This window comes from Orcinus orca, chromosome 1 (genome assembly GCF_937001465.1).
Source record: "Orcinus orca chromosome 1, mOrcOrc1.1, whole genome shotgun sequence".
NCBI lineage: Eukaryota > Metazoa > Chordata > Mammalia > Artiodactyla > Delphinidae > Orcinus > Orcinus orca.
This window is the reverse complement of record NC_064559.1, coordinates 196,485,946-196,504,652: the sequence shown is the minus strand read 5'-3', so window position 1 is coordinate 196,504,652 and position 18,707 is coordinate 196,485,946. Positions and strand designations below refer to the sequence as shown.

Below are 18,707 nucleotides of genomic sequence, written 5' to 3'. Positions count from 1 at the left end.
TTTGGAAGAAAACAGGGTCATCCTGATCTCTGTAGACAAATGGAATGAGATGGTAATGCAGCGTAGTAAGATATTACAGATTTTAGGTGGGTAGGTATATGTAAAATCAGAGTAATTCTTACAAGTCATATAAAATATCATGTCTCAGCTCTAAACCCTCCAAAGGCTTCCCATATCAAAATAAAATTCTTACCATTTCCTACATGGGCCTACATGAACTTGCTCCCCACTTCCTCATCTCCAACTACACTGGCCACCTTTAGCTGCTTCAAATGTATGTACATGGGACAACCTCAGAGATCTAACCCCACCTATGCATTAAGGCCAACCTGGCTTCCTAGCAACAGTATGTTAACAGCTTGTTTTGAGGACTCAGAGATTCAAACAGCAACCACCTCATAAACCATTTGCCACAGAGCTAGCATCTTACATTGATCATCAAGCACTAATATTCATGGAATTACCCAGATCCTCCAGGAGAGAATGTGAGAAAAGTACATACAACAAATGAAAGAAATAGTATGGGTAAAAAAAAATCAAGTATCTGTATTAAAAATATAATATCTTCAATCAAAAAAATGGGCAGAAGATCTAAATAAACATTTCTCCAAAGAAGATATACAGATGGCCAACACGCACATGAAAAGATTCTTAATATCGCTAATTATTAGAGAAATGCAAATCAAAACTACAAAGAGGTAACACCTCACAGCAGTGAGAATGGCCATGATCAAAAAGTCTACAAATAATAAATGCTGGAGAGCGTGTGGAGAAAAAGGAACCCTCCTACACAGCTGGTAGGAATATAAATTGGTACAGCCACTATAGAGAACAGTATGAAGGTTCCTTAAAAAATTTTAAATGGAGTTATCATATGATCCTGCAATCCCACTCCTGGGCACATATCTGGAGAAAACTATAATTCGAAAAGACACATGCACCGCAATGTTCAGTGCAGAACTCTTTACAATATCCAAGACATGGAAGCAACCTAGATGTCCATCAACAGATGAATGGATAAAGAAGATGTGATACACACACACATACACACACACACACACACACACACACACACACACACACACACACACAGAACATTACTCAGCCACAAAAAAGAATGAAATAATGCCATTTGCAGCAACGTGGATGGACCTAGAGATTATAATACTAAGTGAAGTAAGCCAGTCAGAGAAAGACAAACATCATATGATACCGTTTATATGTGGAATCTAAAAAAAAAAACAAAAAGATACAAATGAACTTATTTGCAAAACAGAAAGAGACTCACAGACATAGAAAACAAACTTATGGTTACCAAAGGGGAAGGGGGGGGAGGAATAAACTGGGAGATCGGGATTAACATATACACACTACTATATATAAAATAGATAGTCAACAAGAACCTACTGTATAGCACAAGGAACTATACTCAATATTCTATAATAACCTATATGGGAAAACAATCTGAAAAAGAATATATATATACATATAACTGAATCACTGTGCTGTACACCTGAAACTAACATCATATTGTAAATCAACTATATTTCAATAAAATATATAATGTCTTACATATTACATAATTCTTTTCACCAGCTCTGCCAGTAAAAGTAAAAAAAAAATTTCTTCGTACAATTTAAAAAGCACCAATGAACAGAACTTAAGTTTGAGCAATGTCAGTCATGTAACTTTGCTTTTGTCATGATGAAGCTGAGATTCAAATCTGTAACCCACAACCAACAACCATCCAGCGTCTTTGGCATTCATTTCTATATAATACTCATGCTCTACCTATCTGTCTGTTTGTTGGTACTTTTTTAATCCCCATCCTTATTTTCCCTTTGCTTTGATTTCTTTATCTGGTTTTATTTTTTTTATTGAAGTAACACTGATTTATAACATTGTATAAGCTTCATTTGTACAACATTATGTTTCTACTTCTGTATACCCTACAGCATGCTCACCACCAAAAATCTGGTTTCCATCTGTCACCATACAGTTGATTCCCTTTACCCATCTTGCCCTCCCCCTCTGGTAACCACTACTGTGTTCTCTGTAACTATATTTGGTTTTGTTTAGTTTGGTTGTTCTTTTATTTTGTTTGCTTATTCGTTTTTATCCTCCACTTATGAATGAAATCACACAATATTCATCTTTGTCTGACTTATTTCACTTGGCATGATACCCTCAAGGTCCATCCATGTTGTCACAAATGGCAAGATTTCACCTTTTTATGGGTGAGTAGTATTCCACTGTGTGTGTGTGTGTGTGTGTGTGTGTGTGTGTGTGTGTGTGTGTGTGTCTATACACCACATCTTCTTTATCTATTCACCCACTGATGGGCGTTTAGGTGGTTTTCATAGCTTGGCTATTGTAAATAGTGCTGCAATGAACACAGGGGTGCATATATCTTTTCAAAGTGTTTTTGTATTTTTTGGATAAATACCCAGAAGTGGGACAGCTGGATCATATGGTAGTTCTATACTTAGCTTTTCTGAGGAATGTCCAATACTGCCTTCCATAGTGGCTGTACAAATTTACACGCCTACCAACAGTGTATAAGGATTCCCTTTTCTCCACATCCTCGCCAACACTTGTCATTGCTTGTTTTTTTATCTATCTCTATTTTTGGCTGTGTTGGGTCTTCATTGCTGCACGTGGGCTTTCTCTAGTTGCGGTGAGCAGGGGCTACTCTTCGTTGCGGTGCACAGGCTTCTCATTGCAGTGGCTTCTCTTGTGGAGCACGGGCTCTAGGCGCACAGGCTTCAGTAGTTCTGGCACGCGGGCTTCAGTAGTTGTGGCTCATGGGCTCTAGAGCGCAGGCTCAGTAGTTGTGGCACACGGGCTTAGTTGCTCCATGGCATGTGGGATCTTCCCAGACCAGGGCTCGAACCCGGGTCCCCTGCATTGGCAGGCAGATTCTTAACCACTGCACCGCCAGGGAAGTCCCACTTGTTTTATTGATAATAACCATTCTGGCAGGTGTGAGGTGATATTTCATAGTGGTTTTGACTTGCAGTTCCCTAATAATCAGCAATGTTGAACATCTTTTCCTGTGCCTGTTGGCCATCTGTATGTCTTCTTTGGAAAAATGTCTATTCAACTACTCTGCCCATTTTTTAATCATGTTGCTGTTGCTGAGTTTTATGAGTTCTTTATATATGTTAGATAGTAACCCCTTATCAGATATAGCATTTGCAAATATCTTCTCCCATTGCGTAGGTTGTCTTTTCATTTTACTGCTGATTTCCTTTGCTGTGCAGAAGCTTTTTAGTTTGACGTAACGCCATTTGTTCATTTTTTGCCCTTGTTTCCCTTGCCTGAGAAGACAGATCTAAAAAGATATTGCTAAGGCCATCTTTACCTAATTTTATCATCTATTATTATTTCAAGTATTTTTGTAAACCACTTTGAATCCTTCTTTGAATGAAGTTTAGCATAGATTATTTAACGCTACAGATTACTATTAAATTTCTGTTTCTGCTTAAGATACAGAAAACTACAAAAACATGGTACCCTCTCTAATAAAAGAAAAGACCAGATTACCTGAAACACCACAACCTTTCTTGAGCCCATCAGACTCCTGAAGTTGCAAGGCAACCAAATAACCTGAATTCCAAAGAGGAACAAGACCCTCCAATAAAGAACATATATGGTAGACAAGAAGAGAAAGGGGTAATCATAATACAGTGAATAAAAAGAAGATCTGCTAAATACTTACTGAATTCCTAAAAGGTATAGGCTAGCACGCCAATTTCCCAACTGGGTGCCCTATCCACAACAGGAGTCTGCACTCACTTGCTCTTCTCCACTGGCCTCCACAGGGCGCTCATGAAAAAGATTGGTTTCACGGCAGAAGACCAGAGAGAGTCCCACTCAATGGCACAGGAATTCAGGAGGTGACCAGTCATTTCTGGGAAGAGGCACAAAGCCGCACTTGATTCCCCATATCCTTTTCTCCTATGAAGCAAAGGTGTTAGGCCACTGGAGTAGGGGCAGCAAACCCCTTCTGTCCTAGGACACTGGCAAACATCTGTTGTTGCTGAGATAAAGAGATAAGCAAATCCCTCTATCCCTGTGGGGAGGGGTAAGTAACCATCTTGTGCCTAGGATCCCACACAAATACACCACCCAGGAGCCTCCTAATGTTGGGAGAGGGGCAGGAAACCCTATCCAAGAATAAGTACAAACACAAGGCAAACAATGGCTGCCACAAGGAGGAGAGGGAACAAAGTCCTATTTATAAGGCCCAGATGAACAGGGTCTGCAAAAGACTGAAGCTGAACTGAGATAACTGCCTCCAACATAATCATAACACCAAGGAGCAAGCAACAGCATTCTACCACCAGGGGTAACAGCAGCCACCACTACAAGACTATGAAGACTGCGGTGCACTGAAAGTAATGATAATGACAATGAAACCCCAAACTAGCTCAATTCACGACTAGTTTGGCTTAACACCACACACTGACAGCCCAACAGAAGTGGGGTGTACCCATTTCCAAACAAATACAATTTACCTCAGTCTCAACTGCTGTTCTATATACCATGCCCAACACCTAAACAAAAATTATAAGACACACAAAAAAAGAAAACAGCCTATGGTCAAGAGAAAAAGCAATCAATACAAGAAGACTCAGGGATGATTCAGATGCTAGAACTATCAGAGAAGGATATTTTTTTAAACTGTGATTAATACGTTAAAGGACTTAGTGAAAAAGGTGGACAACATACATGAACAGATTAGATAATATCAGCAAAGAGATGAAAATTTTTCTATACGTTAAATGTAAATGCTAGAAATAAAAATTACAATGTCAGAAATAAAGAATTCCTTCTACAGATTCAGCAGCAGACTGGACTCAGCTGATGAAAGAATCAATGAACTTGGAAAATAGATGAAGACACCAATAGAAATTATCAAAAGTGAAACACAGGGAGAAAAAAAGAAAAACAGAAGATCCAATGTTGAGGGACTATCAAATGGTCTAACATACATGTAAATGAGGTCTCAGAAGGAAAAAGGAGACTAAGGCAGAAGAAATACTTGAAAAGATAAAGGCCAAGAATTTTCCAGAAATAATAAAAGATACCAAACAGATTCAAGACGCTTAAAGAAATCCCAAGCAGGATACAATAAAACAACACATACCTGCCTAGCCTCATCAAACAGCCTGAAGGCAAACAGAGGGGGTAAAAAATACTACATACATAATCAAGAACAAAGATAAGAATTACAGTAGATCTTATCAGAAACTATGCAAGCCAGAAGACAATGTTTTTCACTACTTCAATGCTGTAAAAGAAAAAATTTGTCAACCCAGAATTCTATATGCAGGAAAATTATTTTGCATCATGAAGGCAAAGATCACTATCAACCTCAACAATGTTCTCCATGCCAAACTGAAGATAAATACTGCTAGATATTTTTACTTGAAATGCAATAAACATGGTAAAAAGTGTCTTTGCACTTGAAATGGTGTTAAAATATTGAGAGGTTGTTTTCCATAATATTCAGACATTTTCCTTAACATTCAAATGAAAGTTTATCATCTCCTAAACACACTTCTAAAAGCCCTTCCTGGGCTTCCCTGGTGGCGCAGTGGTTAAGTATCCGCCTGCCAATGCAGGAGACATAGGTTCAAGCCCTGGTCCAGGAAGATCCCACATGCCGCAGAGCAACTAAGCCCATGTGCCACAACTACTGAGCCCGCGTGCCACAACTACTGAAGCCCGTGTGCCTAAAGCCCATGCTCCGCAACAAAAGAAGCCACAGCAATAACTCTGTGCACCACAACGAAGAGTAGCCCCCACTCGCCGCAACTAGAGAAAAGCCGGCATGCAGCAACGAAGACACAATGCAGCCAAAAATTAAATAAATAAATAAAATAAAAGCTCTTCCTGTTAACCCTGATACCTCTCATCCAGTCTATGGTTTAGAATACTATGGAGGAACTGAAGCAATTAAAAGAGAATGAAACAAACCTAGGGAAAAATGCTGAATGAAAAAAAAAAGGTTCTCTCTGAATAGTAGAATTATGTTTGACTTCTTTTCTTCACAACATCTAAAGCTTCAAATTTTCCATTATGAACAGTTATTATTTTTGTTTCAGATGGAAAAAAAATCCTATTACACAAAAATGACAATGTACCATAGTTAAATAATACTGCACTTTACAGACAGGGCTGAAGTCAAGTACAAACCCTTTCTTTCTTCACAGGTGGTACCTATACCATACCGGTATGGAGTATCACTGCTAGTTACAGGAAAGTGAATGCAGAGCGATCAAGTAAACACAGTCCTACCTTCTACCATAGCCCTACCTTTCAGAGTAATAAAAATCAAAAGGGAGCAGCTTATAGCTTACATATTCCACTCACCACCATCTTCTCCAACAATTAAAAAAGAGGCTAATAACAAACTAGGTTTCCAGGCAGCTATTTAAACCCAAAGGCCGTAAATACTAAGGTTTGAAAAATATCTGATATGCTGATAATAAAGCACCCAGGATGGTTTAAGGGCCTTTATATACTCTAGTCCTCCCCATTATCCAAATAACGTAAGTACTCCTACTGCCATTTATGGATAAGGAAGTACAGATATCAGAATTTAGATCCTTAAAGATCACTGTCGGGACTTTCCTGGCAGTCCAGTGGTTAAGACTCCACACTCCCAATGCAGGGGGCACGGGTTCGATCCCTGGGGGTGGAATTAGATCCCACATGCCGCGCGGCAAAAGGAAAAAGAAAAAAGAGAGAGATCACTATCATCGTATGCATTATCCCTAGTCCTTAAATTGTATTCCTAGATTTCCATTGTGTATTTTAATGTCACTTGCTTCTTCAATGCTTATGCCTATTAACAGTGAACAGACCATATTTAATAAAAACCTCATGTAAGAATTATACTTCACTGTGCAAAATAATTTGAAATGGTCTTGTCCCTACCCTTCAGGAGACAAAACTCTTTTGCTTTTTGGCCGCTCCCCCACAGCATGCAGGATCTTACTTCCCTGACCAGGGATCAAACCCGTGCCCCCTGCAGTGGAAGCTCGGAGTTCTAACCACTGGACCAGCAGGGAAGTCCCACAAAATCTTAACTGCTCAAAATATTGGCTAATAATACTTAGATTAACTCTTTCAAACAAAACCTTGCAACTCCTCAGTCAAAATGACTTAATAACTCTATACAGAAATACAAAGTTGGAAGTAAGTTCAGAAAATCCTCACAGGCTGAAAACATATACACAAAACAATTTAGATTTAATAATTCTGATTTCTTCCACAACTGAATTAAAACTAAAATGATTTAGAAAACTCAAATATAAGTATGCAGTAAATATAAAAGAAATACACTGCACTAATAAATCCCAAATTCAGGATAACAGTTACCTCTAATGAAACAATCAAGTGATAAAGGAGGGGTACCTGCTGAGGTCTTTTATTATACGGATAATGTTTTGTTTGTGAAGCTGGTTAATGGATACTTGGGTTTGCTATACTACAGTGTACTTCTGTATAGTATCTGCAGTATTTCAAAACACATCTTTTAAGTTTTCAAACCAGATATGACACTCTTTATCTCCCTGAACACAAATGTAAATAATCATTACCATACTATTACTGTAGTTTCTAGAAGAACAACTATATCCCACCACATACACTAAACTTACACACTAACTCCAACCATGACAAGTAAATGCCTTTTGTGACAAAAGACAGTATAACCCATTTTCATCATTTATACAGTGAGGTCAATCCCACCTACCTATCCACAGTAGTATTATGAAAACGAAATGGGACAAAAAATGAACAGTCCACATGTTCATCAAATGTTAGTTATTATTAGTGGCAACTGCTGAAGTACAAAAATGCAAAAAATATGACATTGTATGTCAGTATTTACAAACTGTAGGTCTTCACATGTGTACTTATTCCTGACAGTGTATACATTTTCTTCCACTCCTAATTTGTGGAATAACCTTGGGAATGGATACATGTATAACTAACATGGGTGAAAAACATATCTAGCTCCCAGAAATGCAATAAATCATGCCAAAAATCTTCAGAGGCAGTGTTTAAAGCTTCCTGTTCTCAGTATAGACTTCTAGTAAACATTTATTAGTGTCTACTTTGTGCCTAGCACTAACAGACCCTAGAGAAATAGAAACAAAAAACATAATTCCTGCCTTAAGCATTTAGTTTAGTAAAGAAAATAAATAATAAAGTTATCTATAGCTCTTAGTAGAGCAACTAACCCAGCTGAAAAGAGGTGTGAAGTATCACCCTATTGATTGGTACTCTCTGCCATATAACTCCTCCTCTTTATCCTTTCCCTTGCCCACAGCTCTGCTAGTCCTGGTCTTCTCTGAAAGCAGACAGGAAAGCAGTATTTACCCTTTCTATAGACTACAGAACTGCATTATTCACTAGGTAACCTCTAAGCCACATGGGGCTATAGAGCACTTGAAATACAGCTACCACAAGGCGGATGTGCTAAAATATACACTGGAGTGCAAAGGCTTAGTACAAAGAAAGAATGTGAAATACAGTATCTCACTAATAATTTTTATAATGATCACATCTTGAAATTATAATATTTTGGATATACTGGGTATGTATGTTATTAAAATTGATTTTACCTGTTTTCACATTATAACATGGCTACTAAAAAATCTAAAATTACATAGCTGGTTTACATATTTCCACCCAACAAATAATCCATAAAAAAAGTTAAAACTGAATACATAATGCACTTCAAAAGTATTCAGTAAGCATTAGCTAAATCTGAATCTTAGATTGAAATTTCAAAAATATTAGCTAAAGTAACCTATAACCATATCTAAATTCAATCTTTTTAAAAATCAAACATGAAGGGCTTCCCTGGTGGCGCAGTGGTTGAGAGTCCGCCTACCGATGAGGGGGACACGGGTTCATGCCCGGGTCCGGGAAGATCCCATATGCCGCGGAGCGGCTGGGCCCATGAGCCATGGCCGCTGAGCCTGCGCGTCCGGAGCCTGTGCTCCGCAACGGGAGAGGCCACAACAGTGAGAGGCCCGCGTACCGCAAAAAAAAAAAAAAATCAAACATGAAGAAAGAAAGGATCTATGTTGTCAGAATTCTAATTACCTATGGCATGTGTTTATGGTCTGACAATGACACTCATTAACCCAACAAATTGAAACCACAAACTCTACTTTTCTAGATTAATTAATATTCAGTAAAATTGTTCCTCCTCCTATTACACTGAATTACACTAGAAATAGCCCAGTATACCACAGTTCATCAAAACCATACCACAGCATCAAAACCCAAGCTCTTTTTATAATTACAGAGAAGTAAACTTCAAAACATCCTAAAAACAAGGCATTTACTTATGAGTGCAATTCATTTAAATTACGTGTAAGTGCATTCTTACAGAATCTGACCTCTGGGGCTAAAAGTCAAAGCTCTTGCTCTTTAGTATCTAGAGAGGCCATGAAAATTAATTCATTAGGTACGTGACTCACACTGACCTGGGTTCCTCAAGAGTCACCTGAAGAACCAGCGTTAAGAGCAAAGAGAGAGTTCCAAAGGCCCTCCTTCCCCAAGCCAAGGAGACTTACGTGGTTGAGAAGGTTCTAAATAGATCAAACCAAAGAGACTATAAATGGACCCAGAGAGACTACAAATGACATCCAGGGGCCCTAAGACATGACTAGGCTTCCCGCATCTCTAGAAGAACTTAAATAAAGATCAGTACTAAAGAAGCTAAAGAAGTATTACTCTTCCACTCAATATTCACATGTAAAAGTCCCAAAGCCCAAGAAATTTGACCCCAAGGATGTCCATGATATATATTCCAGGAATCACAGAACCAAGACAGCCTCCTTGCCAGTACTTTATAACACAAAATGTTATTTGTGGGCAAGACGTGGCCTTTGAAAAACTGCCTAACCTGCACCCACTTAAGAGTAACCACTTTGAGCACTCGCTTCGGCAGCACATATACTAAAATTGGAACGACACGGAGATTAGCATGGCCCTGGCGCAAGGATTACACGCAAATTCGTGAAGCGTTCCATATTTTTTGATTCACTTTGTTATACAGCAGAAACTAACACAACACTGTAAAGCAATTACACTCCAATGAAGATGTTAAAAGTAAATAAAAAATAAAAGAGAAAAAAAATAAAAAATAAAGGTAACCACTTTGGACGTCCCTGGCGTTCCAGTGGTTAAGAATCCACCTGCCAATGCAGGGGACACAGGTTCGAGCCCTCGTCCGGGAAGATCCCACATGCCACAGAGCAACTAAGCCCATGCGCCACAACTACTGAGGCTGTGCTCTAGAGCCCACAAGCCACAACTACTGAAGCCTGCATGCCTAGAGCCCGTGCTCCACAACGAGAGAAGCCACCACAATGAGAAGCCCGTGCACCACAATGAAGAGTAGCCCCCACTCGCTGCAACTAGAGAAAGCCCATGCTCAGCAACGAAGACGCAACGCAGCCAAAAATAAATAAATTTATTTTAACCAAAAATAAATAAATAAAAGTAACCACATCAGTCAAACTGCAGCCTTGATGATTTAGAGCTGTTTACAGATTTTCATAAGAGAAACAGCTAATCGCATCACAAACAATGAAGACTTATCAATTCTATACATGGTCCAGAGTTAAAGCACAAAAATACTAGTGCTAACCCCAAACACTTAAAAATAATAATGACCAAGTGTTTCCATATCCCTTGATATGTTGAAACACAACAAGGATTGACTTGAGCTCAATACCTATGTATAATACAAAGGGATAGTTGACACAATTTCTTTTGACATAAGAGTACCCCCAAAGTGACCCGCCCTCAGCCTGGATTAGGTAAGAACCAGTATCTATGGTCCTAGAGAACCCTGTGCCTTTCTTTAATACAGCAGCTATCACACATATTACACTTATCTCTTTAATCATCTCTCCCTCACCACACTGCAGGACCCTAATATCTCTGGCACCTAACACAATGCTGGGCATATCTCTGAAGGCTCAAAAAATATTTGCTGGTTGAATGTATAATATGGAGCTATGCTGTCCAATGTGGCCTCTAGCCACATGTAGCTATTTAAATATAAACTTAATTAAAATTAAATGAAATTTTAAAATTTAGTTCCTTAGTCACACTTGTCACCTTTCAAGTGCTCGTTGCCACGTACGGTTAGTGGCTGCCATACTGGACAGTGTAGACACAGAATGTTTTCAACATCACAGAAAGTTCTATTGGGCACTGCCTGGAGTGTCCCTTGATTCTGGAGGCATTTTCTAACAGGATTATTATTCTAAGAGAAAAGGTAGAAAGAAAAATGTTTTAAATGTGCATCAAATTCCAGTAGTAAACAATACAACCAAAGGAAAGGAGTTCTTCTGCAAGACTGTCTCTAGTATCAACTATGTTTCAAACTTTTCTGATAATTCTTCATTGCTAAAGTTTCATTATCAACTAACCCCCTTCTCCCACATATTCCCCTGTTGTGCCTAAAAGAAAGCCCTTAGTAACAACAAGGGCTGCTGCCCATACTCTAGGAAGGTGAAAAAAAAGGATATATGAGATTATTTTTACCCTAATCATAGGCTAATAAAAAGGTCCAAAAGGATTTTGGAATTAGTTTAGTCTAGTTAATCAATTTTACAGAGAAAGAGACTGAGCACACAGAAGTAAAATAACCCACAGAAAAGAAGAGATGTTAGAAGCAGACCAAACGGGTAAGGAAAAACAAAAAGCAGAGTGCACAGAAAGCCAGAAACTTTTATTTTTTTTACAGCATTATGGCATATTATCCAAAATATCAAAATAATCTATACTTAATAAATGGGAATGATAAGTACTAGTAAAAGGTCAAGAAACTCTCAACCAAAGTTCTGTCTTGTGTAAGAGACCCTAAGTTTCCCCTTACAAACTCTAATATATTATTTAAATGCTTTCACTGGCAGTTTACTTTTTCTTTCCATAACATAATCACATAAATTATTTGTTCTCATAGTCAGAATCTATTTATTCCTACTAGTCAGAATAGATTTCAATTAAGCCACAAATATAGGCAGCTAAAACTGAAAGCAGAATATTTACTAGTTATTTTCAATGGAAACATAATTCCAATGACAAGGTAAGAGTATAAACAATGAAAGTGAACTAAGGGGAGAGAAATAATTTGCTTCTCAAAAATGAAATCACTTCTGTCACTCTGAAAATGTTATCTGAATGAAAACCACAGTAAGAGTGTTTCTGCTCCTTAACTGAGTTTCATTTCCATGACCTATAAATAAAAATATAGAAGAAAGTAATTTTAAGTTCTCTTATTACTTCACTATGAGCAAAAGCAAATTCAAGGCAATAAATCCAAAGATGTTATCAAAACAGAGAAAGACTGACAAATATATATTTTTTGCACATAATACTTATGTAGCTTGGAGTGTCCTCAGCCTCGTATTCTTAGGTAAACACTGAATTTTGTTTTTCAAAGGGCACAAATCTCTCCTTTGTAGGAATTTTATATATCTAATTTCTTACACCTAAAGTTATAAGAAAGCTTTTATATCTCTCCATTAGGTTGAGAATCCGCCTGCCAATGCAGGGGACATGGTTTCGATCCCTGGACCGGGAAGATCCCACATGCCGCGGAGTAACTAAGCCCACGTGCCACAACTACTGAAGTCCATGCACCTAGAGCCCATGCTCCACAACAAGAGAAGCCCGGGCACCACAACGAAGAGTAGGCCCCGCTTGCCGCGACCAGAGAAAGCCCACGCAGCAACGAAGACCCAACACAGCCAAAAATAAATAAATATTTTTAAATAAATAAATAAAAATTCTAGGCAGGTTTACGGTAATCCCAATAATCCTCAATAACAACAGGGGCAGGCCTATGCGTTGCACACAATAAACTTTGCTGGATTAAGAAAGTTCACTTCAGGAAGTTCCCTGGTGGGCTAGTGGTTAGGATTCCAGGCTTTCACTGCCGTGGCCCAGGTTCAATCCCTGACTGGGGAACTGAGATCCCGCAAGCCGCACAGCGCTTCGTAACAGGAAGAAAACAGATAAAGGCTGTCAGTGTCCATTAGTTTGTCAATATGACCAATCAGATACCGGTAATAAAATATTTTAAGTTCTAAGAGGATGTCAGGTGCAAAATGCCTGGTTTGCCCTTTAACTTTTTACCAGGTCTCAGAATGAACCTATTTCAAAAGATAAGAACATATTCCTCTAGTCATCTGCCAAATCCTATTTCAGTATGAATCTAGAAATGAAACTTAAAGGACATGTCTACTGAGAAGTAAAGGAATCATTCATTTCTTGATCATTAAAAATCAAGAATCTTGGGGCTTCCCTGGTGGCGCAGTGGTTGGGAGTCCACCTGCCGATGCAGGGGACACGGGTTCGTGCCCCGGTCTGGGAGGATCCCACCTGCCGCGGAGCGGCTAGGCCCATGAGCCATGGCCGCTGAGCCTGTGGGTCCGGAGCCTGTGCTCCGCAACGGGAGAGGCCAGGGCAGTGAGAGGCCCGCATACCGCAAAAAAAAAGAAAAAGAAAAAAATCAAGAATCTTAACAAAGAACAGACTTCAAATCCAACAACAAGCAACATGCTAATACTCAAACCTCTCAGAAAAGGTACAATCCAAATAATTAAGCTAATTTAATGTCATTTATATAATATGTAAGACCTAATTAACTCACAATTGACCATTTCAATTTTCTAGGCTAGGAGTCTTAACTTTAATTATATATCTAAAACTTCAACTCCAAAATATGATTCAGAAGATGTCTGTATATTTTTTAAGTTGCAAAAATTATTCCAATGAGCAGCCTAAATTTAGAACTACTATCCTAGCTTTAACACATCCCTAAAATTATGCTAATTAAATTGGCATTTTCTTCAATTTAAAAAAAGTAAAAGATTACTTACTTGGGTCAATCAAGTCTAATGAAAATATTAACTAACTTTAGTTTTCAATGACAAAAAATTAATACTTCTCACATTCTTAAACACATCCTCCCAATTTGTTTTACACCGACTTCTCTCATCAAGAGTGTATCACAGGGCTTCCCTGGTGGCGCAGTGGCTGAGGGTCCGCCTGCCAATGCAGGGGACACGGGTTTGTGACCCGGTCCGGGAAGGTCCCACATGCTGCGGAGCGGCTGGGTCCGTGAGCCATGGCCGCTGAGCCTGCGCGTCTGGAGCCTGTGCTCCACAACGGGAGAGGCCACAACAGTGAGAGGCCCCCGTACCGCAAAAACAAAAACAAAACAAAACAAAACAAAGAGTGTATCACAATATGTCTTTGTCAGGTAAATAAAATGTTTTCTAGACATTTGTGGATAACCAACACAATGACAAAACAGTTAACAAATTGATTTTCAAATTGCAAAGATGGCAATAAACTAATATAAGAGCAGAGAAGGAACAATAAAATGTTCTTCATTTCACTAAAATTCAAGGTTCCAATAGCTTGGGCAGAATTATTTATGAGGTAGATTATAAAAAGACAAAACTAAGAGAAAGCAGTTTTTAGCAACAGATGACAGTGAAGACGACCATTTGAAAACAAGACCAATCAACAAACTGCACAAAATGGGAACTGAAAAAAAGCAGACATATTCAGGGTTAGGACTGAAAGATAGTTAACTACTTCCTTGTTTTATGAACGCTTTGAAGCTTCAACTAAGCTCTTCAGCTAAGGAATTAAGAGCAAACAAGTTGTTAGCGACTTCCCTGGTGGCACAGTAGTTAAGAATCCGCCTGCCAATGCAGTGTTCAATCCCTAGCCTGGGAAAGATCCCACATGCCACGGAGCAACTAAGCCCTTGCACCACAACTACTGAGCCTGCGCTCTACAGCCTGTGATGCACAACTACTGAGCCCGCGCACCACAACTACTGAAGCTCACACACCTAGAGCCCGTGCTGTGCGACAAGAGAAGCCACCTCAATGAGAAGCCCACACAGAACAACAAAGAGTTAGCCCCTGCTTGCCCCAACTAGAGAAAAGTCCGCGTGGAGGAAGACCCAAGGCAGCCAAAAATAAAATAAAATAAACAAATTTATTTTTTAAAAAAAGAAATTTTAGGATTTCCACTTCACAGTATCCAGTTGTGAGAAGATGAGTCCAAAATCATAACTGAAATGTATCTGGAAAATACTGTACATGAGAAACTCCACAAAACACAGACAATATGCAAACATATAAAACACTGACTATACTACAAACTTGTTAACAAGACTTAACAGAAATCAGTCTACTTTTATTAGTAATATGTTCCTTTAAAAAATTTATTCCAAGAGCAATTAAGGCACAATTCAGTAAAATGTCCTTGGTGTCAGGCGCCACCCACAACACTTAAAGACAACCTTTGAGGCCTGTCACCCAACTGCAGGGACTCCATCTGTCAACTCTACTAATCTACCTCATCTTCCATTCATAAACACGAATGGAAACTAAACAATCATCAGACATTAAGAAAGTAAAGAACCAAGATGAATAAACAGAACCAACCCTGGAGGGAGAGAGATGGTACAGAGAACAGAAAAAGATTTTTTTAATTTCCAATTAGTACCTATGAAAGGATTTAAGATACTATTCCAATCATAAAATAAGACGCATCTGCTACACACAGAAAAGGAGAGAAAACAAAAATTCTTAGATATTAAAAAAGTAATCGCCAATTGTTTATTTACGTACCCTTCAATTCAGCAATTCTATTTATAGGACTCCATCCTACTAAAATACTCACACATATGTATAAGGATATGCGCTATACTTTTTTTTTTTTTTTTTTTGCGGTACGCGGGCCTCTCACTGTTGTGGCCTCTCCAGTTGCAGAGCACAGGCTCCGGACCCACAGGCTCAGCGGCCATGGCTCACGGGCCTAGCTGCTCCACGGCATCTTCCCGGACCGGGGCATGAACCCGTGTCCTCTGCATCGGCAGGCGGACTCTCAACCACTGCGCCACCAGGGAAGCCCTGCACTATACATTTTAACACATACAAAAAAGCCTAGAAACTATACATATATCCACCAATAGGAAAGAGTTAAATGAATTATGGTACAACTATAGAATAATCTACATGTATCAACATGGGAAAGATTTATACAATACGTGAAAAAGCAATCACTAAGCATGTGCAGTATAATCCCACTTATAATCTTGTTACACAAGTAATATAATAGTAATAGCTATTTATTACTATATAACACAAAGTGCCAGGTACCATTTTAAGTACCTTATAGGTATAACTAATTTAATCCTCACAACAACCTTAAGCACTAGAGTCTATAATTAACCCTTTTACATGAGGACACTGGGACACAAAAAGGTTAAATCATTTTTCCCAAGGTACACAGCCACTAAACCATGAGAGCTGGGACTATCAGCTATGGGACTCGAAATCCTCCAAGATCACACTTCACACTTCCAGCAGTTAGGATGCAAATCACAGAGTCCAGCTCCAGAGGCCATCCTCTAAAAACCTCCACCTCTCTCCCACTCCCTGACTCTCTTCCCTTTTTCCCTTCCTCTTACTCTCAATTTGTAAATGCATACAAAAAGATCTGTAAGAAGAGAGATGCTGAACTGTCAACTGTGATAGCTGCTAATAATGGAAGTGGAAGTGAAGGTTTTTAATTATTTTTAAATATATAATATAAAGGTATAAATCAATATAATCTGTATTCTTTATAATACACATGCATTATTTGACTGTTTTGAAACTAAACTAAGATCTGAATAAAGACATGAAAATAGCATATAAACAGATAATTTTCAAAACAGTAAATAAAAGCTAAGAAACATGGGAGAAAACTAAATCTTATAAGTAATCTAAGAATGCAAATTAAAACTGTATATAATTTTCACCTATCAAATTAACAAAAGTTAAAAGAATATATAATGCTGGTAAAAATAGGGCAATATGCATCAATTATCCTAATGTTCACACCTGCTGATCCAGTAATTTTTACTTTATTGAACAAATACCTGAAATATTGAAAAACATTATACACAAAGATGTTAGTCTCAGTATTTCTTTTTTTTTTTTTTTTTTTTTTTTTTGCAGTACGTGGGCCTCTCACTGTTGTGGCCTCTCCCGTTGCAGAGCACAGGCTCCGGACACGCGGGCTCAACGGCCATGGCTCACGGGCCTAGTCCCTCCGCGGCATGTGGGATCTTCCCGGACAGGGGCACGAACCCATGTCCCCTGCATTGGCAGGCGGACTCTCAACCACTGTGCCACCAGGGAAGCCCTCAGTATTTCTTTTAATAACAAAATTGTTAACTGAATAATCCAGTGATAAGCAATGTGCTTTAAGTATACTGTGGTACAGCCATATACAGAAATGTTATAATACCATTAAGGAAGCCCTCTCAAAATTTTTATTAAAATGGGAATGTATCAATATGTTAAAATAGAAAAAATAATATTCACAGTATGATCTTCAGCTATGCACATATGAGTATATGTATATAAACACATATATGCCAACACATGTATATATAAACATATATATATTTAAAAATTCCTCCAAGGAAATATATCAAAATGCTAACAATAGTTATCAATGGGTGGTAAAGTTACAAGTGATTTTTTTTTCTTTTTTCCCTGTGATTTTTACAGTGATCACATATGGCTTTTCTGTGGAAGGGAGCTTTTTTCTTTTTTAAAAGCCTTTTCTCTTCATCATACGAAACAGAGAAATGAGTGAAGTAGTTTGTTACTGCGCATCCGGATATATCATATCATTATTGGTTGTCAAGCAGCATATCCTACATCATGCCCATCTCCAGTCACAGGCAGAAAGGACAGAAACTCAGGCACAAATACGCCCCAACCAAATGGCAGTGCATTCACTCTATGGAGCAGCCTAAGCAGCAACTTCAATCCTCCATTCAAACCACTCCCCATCTCTCACCCAACGTTTTAGGTTTACTTTTGATGTGATACAGTAATCCTCACACAAGCTGCACATGGAGACAGACCATTTTAATCCTCTACTCTATGCCGCCGAGTCTGCCCCTGAGAGAAATGCTACCCATTTAGTAAATTTACCCACCGAGCCAGAAATCACCGTCATTCTGGACACTTCTCTGTCATCAACTGAAACAGACAGGTAAGCCTTGCTGCTTTCTAAAAATGGCCAATCCTGCTTAGCAAATGACAGCATATGCTAAGATTTCTCACTTCTGCAGAGAATGGGTGGTTCCCCTGCTAAGGCTATAAATCCCAATACACAGTAGCATTCCCTGTCAACAGCAGAATCTGAAATGTAGTATCTCCTCCACAAGAAAAGTCCAATTCTCCTGGCAACAAGCTTTAAGAGAATCCTGACCTAGAGCACGCTCTCCAGGCTTCTCCTCCTGCTTCGTCACAGGAACCACAGCAGCCGAATCCTATACTACGCCCGCCCATGCTGCAGCAGCAGCCATGTTTGGCTCAGCCCTGCTGCAGCCCCAGATGGAAGCCAGGAGAGCAAGGACAAGATGGCAAAGGACTTTAAAAAGGGAACTCTGTAACAAATAAGAGGTATCATAAAAAATGTTGCACTCATCTGCCACATCATTAAAAGTAAGGCTTTTTTTTTTTTTTTTAATGACGCCTCTTTCAAAGTACTTTAAGCCGCTTCTCTTGGTATCATGAAAACAAATTTGGGAAGATCAGCGTAAGTATTACTATTACGGTAAAGATCAA

The 18,707-nt window shown here is 38.8% G+C and overlaps 1 protein-coding gene and 1 non-coding gene across 5 annotated transcripts in view; one reads left to right on the top strand and one right to left on the bottom strand.

Annotated features, from left to right (window-relative positions):
• EIF4G3 (eukaryotic translation initiation factor 4 gamma 3) overlaps positions 1-18,707 on the bottom strand; it is a 362,883-nt gene that overhangs the window by 318,545 nt on the left and 25,631 nt on the right. The window contains exon 1 of one of the 4 annotated variants that reach the window (XM_049706442.1): positions 11,161-11,176. The exons of the other annotated variants lie outside the window; for them this stretch is intronic. The gene's annotated coding sequence lies outside the window, so the exon portion shown is untranslated. Of the gene's footprint in view, positions 1-11,160; positions 11,177-18,707 lie in introns of those variants that run through there. 4 annotated transcript variants of the gene reach the window in all.
• On the top strand, positions 9,967-10,070 carry LOC117202395 (U6 spliceosomal RNA). Its single transcript, XR_004484735.1, has one exon. It is a non-coding gene; the product is annotated as a U6 spliceosomal RNA (small nuclear RNA).